This window comes from Meles meles, chromosome 2 (genome assembly GCF_922984935.1).
Source record: "Meles meles chromosome 2, mMelMel3.1 paternal haplotype, whole genome shotgun sequence".
NCBI lineage: Eukaryota > Metazoa > Chordata > Mammalia > Carnivora > Mustelidae > Meles > Meles meles.
The window spans coordinates 200,088,773-200,096,081 of record NC_060067.1 but is presented as its reverse complement, the minus strand read 5'-3'; positions in this window follow the sequence as shown (position 1 = coordinate 200,096,081).

Sequence of the window (7,309 nt, the reverse complement as noted above, 5' to 3'; positions counted from 1 at the left end):
TTGGAATTAAAAAAAAAAAAAAAGAAAAGGCTTAAATCCTGGATCTCTCAAGAAGAAAGGCTGGGGGTACGTTTTGCGAGATTATTGTTTACTAAAACTGAGTAGGTCTATCACTCACTTAAATTTTATGGTCCTAAATTCTTGGGGAAATAGGACATTGTCAAATTGTCCCATCCTAAGAGTACTTCATACTGTACAGTGTCTTGACAGGAAAATAGGAAACAGTGTTACGAAGGTCACTGAAAGCCACTCTGCTATCATTGAAAAGTTTACTCTTTGTTAGCAATGACATGCGGCTACTCCAGATTTCTTGCTAACCATGCTTTCAAAGGATGGACAATAAATGCCTTTCAGGTTAGTTTAAAACGCTCGAGCAATCTCCAGAAGAATGGTTGGCGTGTTGACTCAGTAAACCTTACAGCTTCCTAAGAAGCTGTTCTCAAAGGACAACTCTGGTCAGATGTCACAGCCCAAGAAGTTGGTGACAACCACAGGGCCCCAGACCTCTTCAGAAAGCCAACCCAATAACAGGAATTTGTACATGTAATTCCTGGGAACTAAGGTGTAAACCACTTGGCTTCACATCATTGAGCCTTCAGTTGCTTTGATGTACAAAAAGAAAGCAGATTAACGAAGTGGGTCAAAGAAGTGCTATTCCTTTTGAGATTTGAGTAGCCAAATAGTAGTCTGTATGTTGGCGTGGGAATGCATATACACATTCAGATATAGTTTTACTTGCAGAAGGATAAGATTATATATATGATATAAACGTGGACATATATACATGGAGATATAGGTACAGATATATACACATGACTCTTTATATGGGAGTAGGAAAGGGCTGTAATTCCATGTGCATGGTTGGGAAAGAAAAGCTCAGAAGCATTGGTAGACTTCACATATTTTATTTGCAAAGGTGACTCATTCTAAAATTAACATGACAATAAAGATTTTCTAAGGAAGAAAACCCGTGACAAAATTAGAAACTGACACATCCTGGCTCAGAATAACAACGTTAAGGTCAATAAACCCAATTCTTTTTCCAAGATTCCTTACTTTTACTTCCTTTTTTTTTCCCTCAAGGAGGGGTGCAGAGGGCAGAGGGAGAGGGAGAGGGAAACTCAAGCAGACTCAGCACCGAGCACAGAGCCCATGGGGGGCTTGATCTCACAACCCTGAGATCATGACCCGAGCTAAAACCAAGAGCTGATGGCTCAACCAACTATGCCACCCTGGCACCCCTACTTTTAGTTCTTGATTGCAAATGTAGCTTGCTTACTGGTTTGCTGTTCATTATGGTTTTAATGAACACAGAGAGATCCATCATAAAAGGGCAGCAATTAGGCAGGTATCGAATGTTGATATGATGTTACCAAGTGTGCAAGAATTTTGTCACTTTGCTTTTAGTTTATCAATGGGGAATGTATTTTATTTCTCTTACACTTTACTTCATTTGGGTCATTTCCATAGTTAGGGAGCTACTTTATAGGAAAATTAATAATATTGTGAATTGTTAGTCCTGAAATATTTTAGCCACAAACATAGAAATACATTAATAATGAATTTAAATTAAAAATGCTATTATAATTTTTATAATAACTCATCAGTCCCTTTTCATCATACAATAGTAAAAAGCTAAGGAATCACTTTTTCTTTATAATTCTAATAAGGGCATATTTTAGATTAGTGTATTATTTAAATGTGTAAACTACAAATTGACAACATCTGGTACTTTAATACAAGATGATATGGCACTGATTGTAAGATCAAGGTTACTGAATTTGACACAGGTTCTTTATGCATTACAAAAATAGCAATAATTAATTCAAAGCTGCAACTGACTGCATTTTGATGCCCTTTGAACTTTGAAATGAGAAGTTCTGTTGTATCTTCCTAACTGGTACACAGAAGTAACACAGAAATGAATTCTAGAAATAAGATGTATTTAAAAATGAAAATGACTACGTGATTTAATACCTTTAACATTTATAACAAAATGTTTTAAGCAGTCATTGAGATATATTATTGACTATTTCACTGCAAACCATGATATTCTATTAAAATTACTTTATTGTGGGTTGCCTGGGTGGTGCAATCAGTAAGTGTCTGACTTTGGCTCAGGTTATGATCCCAGCATCCTGGGATGAGCCCCGTTGCAGGGAGCCTGCTTCTCCCTCTCCAGCTGCTTCCCCCTCTTCATCTCCCCCCTGCTCGTGTTCCCTCTCTCCTCTCTCTGTCATATAAATAAATAGTCTTTTAAAAAATTACTTTATTGTGAGCTGTTTATTGAATGACGTTCAAACAACATAAGTTATTTGAAAGAGACAATTTATATAACATTAGGCAATGAAACAAACACAAATATATATGTATACTGGAAATTCATATTAGAAAGTTATCTCTATATATCTAATGATTTCTTCAAAAGTTTCAAAAATAAGACATAATCAATTTTAAAAGGTTAATTCAAAGTAAAGTAGTAATATATAATGAAGTTTGCTCAGTACTTAGTATTCTGTATGTAGGTGAGAAAATGCTCAATATGCATTTTTTTACATTTAGCACGTTATAAACATGATTACATTTTGTTACTGAGAGATAAAAAATACATATTTAACCTTTTTTTATCTACTTGAAGTGAGTGTAAAAAAAAAAAAAGCAAAGCAATGACAACTGCTACGAAAACAGAAAATCATTAAGCTAACATTAAGAAATCAAGTTTTGTATCCAGTAAAGATTCATAACTCCATTCAAGAATACCCTGAAAGAATATATAATGGGTTGTTTTTTTTGCATTTCTGAAATGTTTTTAAAAATATATTCCTAAAAGCTTTATAAATAGCAAGGAAATTTATATAAAGGACTATCAATAAGACAATGAATATAGAATTTCATAGTCTTAAAATATTTTTTAGTAGTATGAGACTTGTAGGTCATTTGAGAAGGTAACATAGTCTCTTATGCTTAGAAAAGTACATCAGAAGTCATGAATTTTAATCCCAATTTCTATCATCTATGAAATGCCTGAAGACAACCCTCTTTAACTTTTGTTTCTACAGAGGAAAAAAATAAAGGTAGTAATATGTGCTTCTTCTCAAACAAAAATTTTCCAAAAATTCATGGGCTATTTAAAAAAAAAAAAAAAAGATTTCAAAATCCTAAGGAAAAAGAGTTGTGCTATTTATAACTATAAAATATTATTTCAAATATGAACTATGAATCTTCACTTGTTATGAATTTTAAAATTAATCTCAAAAGAAAAGAGTTTTAGGCAGGGAATTTTTTCTTGGTTCAAATGTCATGAACTTGGCAAAAGATTTAATGTTTTAGGCAAGGACCCCTATCAGAATAAATTTTCAGAATTGAAACTTTCTGAATGTCTCTAGGCATTTTAAATAATATAAAAATGTCAGTATCTCAGTATTGTGAATTTTTATCCCAACACAAAGACAGACTCTGTCACAGAGGATGACATTAACACTAAGAAGGGATAGGTCATCTCCCATGAGCTTTGGGTTTTTCTTCTTCCTCTTGACTTCATTCTACTTTATTCGAAGTGAGCACATATTCCCAGGAAGGTCCTCAATTGAATCTAAAATTGTAGATCAGAGACAGATATTGAATGCTCAGGTATGGGTAAGAAGGTAGAGAGCAAGAGGCAACAAGGTGTAGATTAATATATTTCACTTATTCTTCAACGTAGCTTATATAACTGCAAATCTCTTAAAGGGAATTTTTAATGTTTTTTCATTGAAGAAACTGAAGCAAATGATGCTTAAGTAAATTATTGAGGATCACAAAGATAATGGTAAAGTTGTTATCACTAACAATTCACTGGCTTTAAATCCCTTTTACTTTTAAAGCACCAACTAGGAAATAGATGAAGCCTCCTAAGAGCAGAATGTTTCATTTGTAGGTAGGAATGATTTAGTTAACTACCAGAGATAAAATCTTTCATTCAACAAAAAGAAAAGAAAAAAGAAAAATATATATATATATATACTGTGCTCCTACCTCTATTCACTCTATTTCTAAAGCATTCTTGGCCAACTCTTTCTATCTTCTATGTTTCTGAGCAGATCTGCTCCTTTGCATCCTTGACAATGACTTCCACCAACAGGAGCAGATGCCCTGGTAACATTTTCTCTATCTGCCTAAAGCAGATAGACTGAAACTGCATCCCTGTCCAAAGAGAAAATTACACAGAGACATGAGCTAAACTCTATAATACAACTCTGAAACTTATTTATGTGAATTTTGTGAGCAATACCTAGGTGATTTGTCTGGAAGGAGTTGGTTTAAAAAAAAGTACATTTAGGGGTCACTGGGTGACTCAGTGCTCTGACCTTTGGCTCAGGTCCTGATCTCAGGGTCCTGGGATGGAGCCCCTTTGTTGGGCTTGCTGCTCAACTAGGAGTCTGCTTCTTCCTCTCCCTCTGCCTTCCCCCCAGCTCATGTTGTCTCTCTCTCAAATAAATAAAATGCTTAAAAATAAATAAATAAATTTTAAAAATACAATTAGTTCTATATTTGTCAATGGAAGAACCATTGCACCACAATGTGAATATACTTAACAACACTGATTTGTACACTTAAAAATGGTCAAGATGTATGGTGTAATGGAATGATCCAGTTTCATTCTTCTATATGTAGCTGTCCAATTTTCCCAGCACCATTTATTGAAGAGACTGTCTTTTATCCATTGGATATTTTTTCCTGATTTGTCAAAGATTAGTTGACCATAGAGTTGAGAGTCCATATCTAGGCTCTTTATTCTGTTCCATTGGTCTTTGTGTCTGTTTTGTGCCAATACCATGCCGTCTTGGTAATTACAGTTTTGTAATATAGCTTGAAGTCAGGCAATGTGATGCCCCCAGCTTTGTTTTTCTTTTTCATCATTTCCTTGGCAATTTCAGGTCTTTTCTGCTTCCATACAAGTTTTAGGATTGTTTGATCCAGCTCCTTGAAAAATGCCATATGTTTATTCCTCCAATCCATGAGCATGGAATGTTTTTCCATCTTTTTGTGTCTTCCTCAATGTCTTTCATAAGCATTCTGTAGTTCCTAGAGTATAGATCCTTTATCTCTTTGGTTAGGTTTTTTCCTAGGTACCTTGTGGTTTTTGTTGCTGTTGTAAATGGAATCAATTCCTTAATTTCATTCTACAGTGACATTTTTAGTGTATAGAAAAGCAACAGATTTCTGTGCATTGATTTTGTATTCTGCCACATTGCTGAATTGCTGTATGAGTTCTAGTAATTTGGGGGTGGAGTCTTTTGGGTTTTCTACATAAAGTATCATGTCATTTGTGAAAGGAGAGAGTTTGACTTCTCCTTTGCCAATTTGGATGTCTTTTATTTCTTTTCGTTGTCTGATTACTGAGGCTAGGACTTCAGCCATTATGTTGAACAAAACTGGTGAGTGTGGGCATCCCTGTCATGTTCCTGACCTTAAGGGAAAAGCTCTTCAGAGCTTTTCATCATCGATAATGATATTCACAGTGGGGTTTTCATAGATGGTTTTTATGAGGAGTGTTCCCTCTATCTCTATACTCTGAAGAGTTTTAATCAGGTATGGATATTGTATTTTGTCAAATGCTTTTTCTGCATCAATTGAGAGGACATATGGTTCTTATCTTTTCTTTTGTTAATGTGCTCTGACACATTGATTGATTTGCAGATGTTGAACCACGCTTGCATCCCAGAAATAAATCCCACTTGGTCGTGGTGAATAATCCTTTTAATGTATTTTTGGGTCCTGTTGGCTAGGATCTTGTTGAGTATTTTGGTATCCATGTTTATCAGGGATATTGGTCTGTAATTCTCCTTTTTGATGGAATCTTTGCCTTGTTTTGAGATCAGGGTAATGCTAACCTCATAGGAGTTTGGAAGATTTCCTCCTGTTTCTATTTTTTAAAATAGCTTCAGTAGAATAGGTATCATTTCTTCTTTAAATGTTTGATAGAATTCCCCTGGGAAGCCACCTGGGCCCTGGGCTTTTGCTTTTTGGAAGGTTTTTGATTACTCTTTCGTTTTCGTTACTGGTTATTGGTCTGTTCAGATAAACTCAAAATGGTTGAAAGACCTCAATGTGAGACAGGAATCCATCAAAATACTAGAGTAGAGCATAGGCAGTAAATTCTTCAACATTGGCCATAACAACTTCTTTCAAGACGTGTCTCAAAGGCAAGGGAAACAAAAGCAAATATGAACTTTTGGGACTTCATCAATACAGCTTCTGCACAAAAAAGGAAACAGTTAACAAAACTAAGAGGCAACCCATGGAAAGGGAGAAGATATTTGCAAATGACATTACAGATAAAGAGCTGATATCCAAAATCTGTAAAGAAGTTCTCAAACTCAATGCTCAAAAAATAATCCTATCAAAAAATGGGCAGAAGACATGAAGAGACACTTCTCCAAAGAAGACACACTAATGGCTGACAGACACATGAAAAAATGCTCAACATCACTAGCCATCAGGCACATACAAATCAAAACCACATTGAGATGCCACCTTACACCAGTTAGAATGGCCAAAATTAACCAAACCAGAAACAACAAATGGGAACCCTCTTACACGGGTGGTGGCAATGCAAGCTGGTACAGTCACTCTGGAAAATAGTATGGAGGTTCCTCAAGATATTAAAATAGAGTTGCCCTATGACTCAGCACTACTAGGTATTTACCCTAAAGATACAAATGTAATGAAAAGAAGGGACACCTGCACCCCAATGTTCATAGCAACAACGTCCATAGTAGCAAAACTGTGGAAAGAGCCACGATCCCCTTCAACAGATGAATGGATAAAGAAGATGTGTCCATATACACAATGGAATATTACTCAGCCATCAGAAAGGATGAATACCCACCATTTGTATCAATGTGAATGGAACTGGAAAGGATTATGCTAAGTGAAGTAAGTCAAGCAGAGAAAGACAATTATCATATGCTTTCACTCATATGTGGAACATAAAGAATAGTATGGAGGACCACAGAACAAGGGAGGGAATTCTGAAGGGGGAGAAATCAGAGAGAGAGATGAACCATGAGAGACTATGGACTCCAGAAACCAAACTGAGGGTTACAGAATGGAGGGGGATGGGTATCCAGGTGATGGGTATTGAGGAGGGCACATGTTGTGATGAGCATGAGCTCTTGGTGTTATACGCAACTAATGAATCACTGAACACTACATCAGAACTAATGATGTACTATACAGTGGCTAAATGAACATAAAAAGAATAAAGAAAGAAATTTCATAATGGTGAGGAGGTCAGTCTTCCATTAAATTTTTCATAAGATCAGGA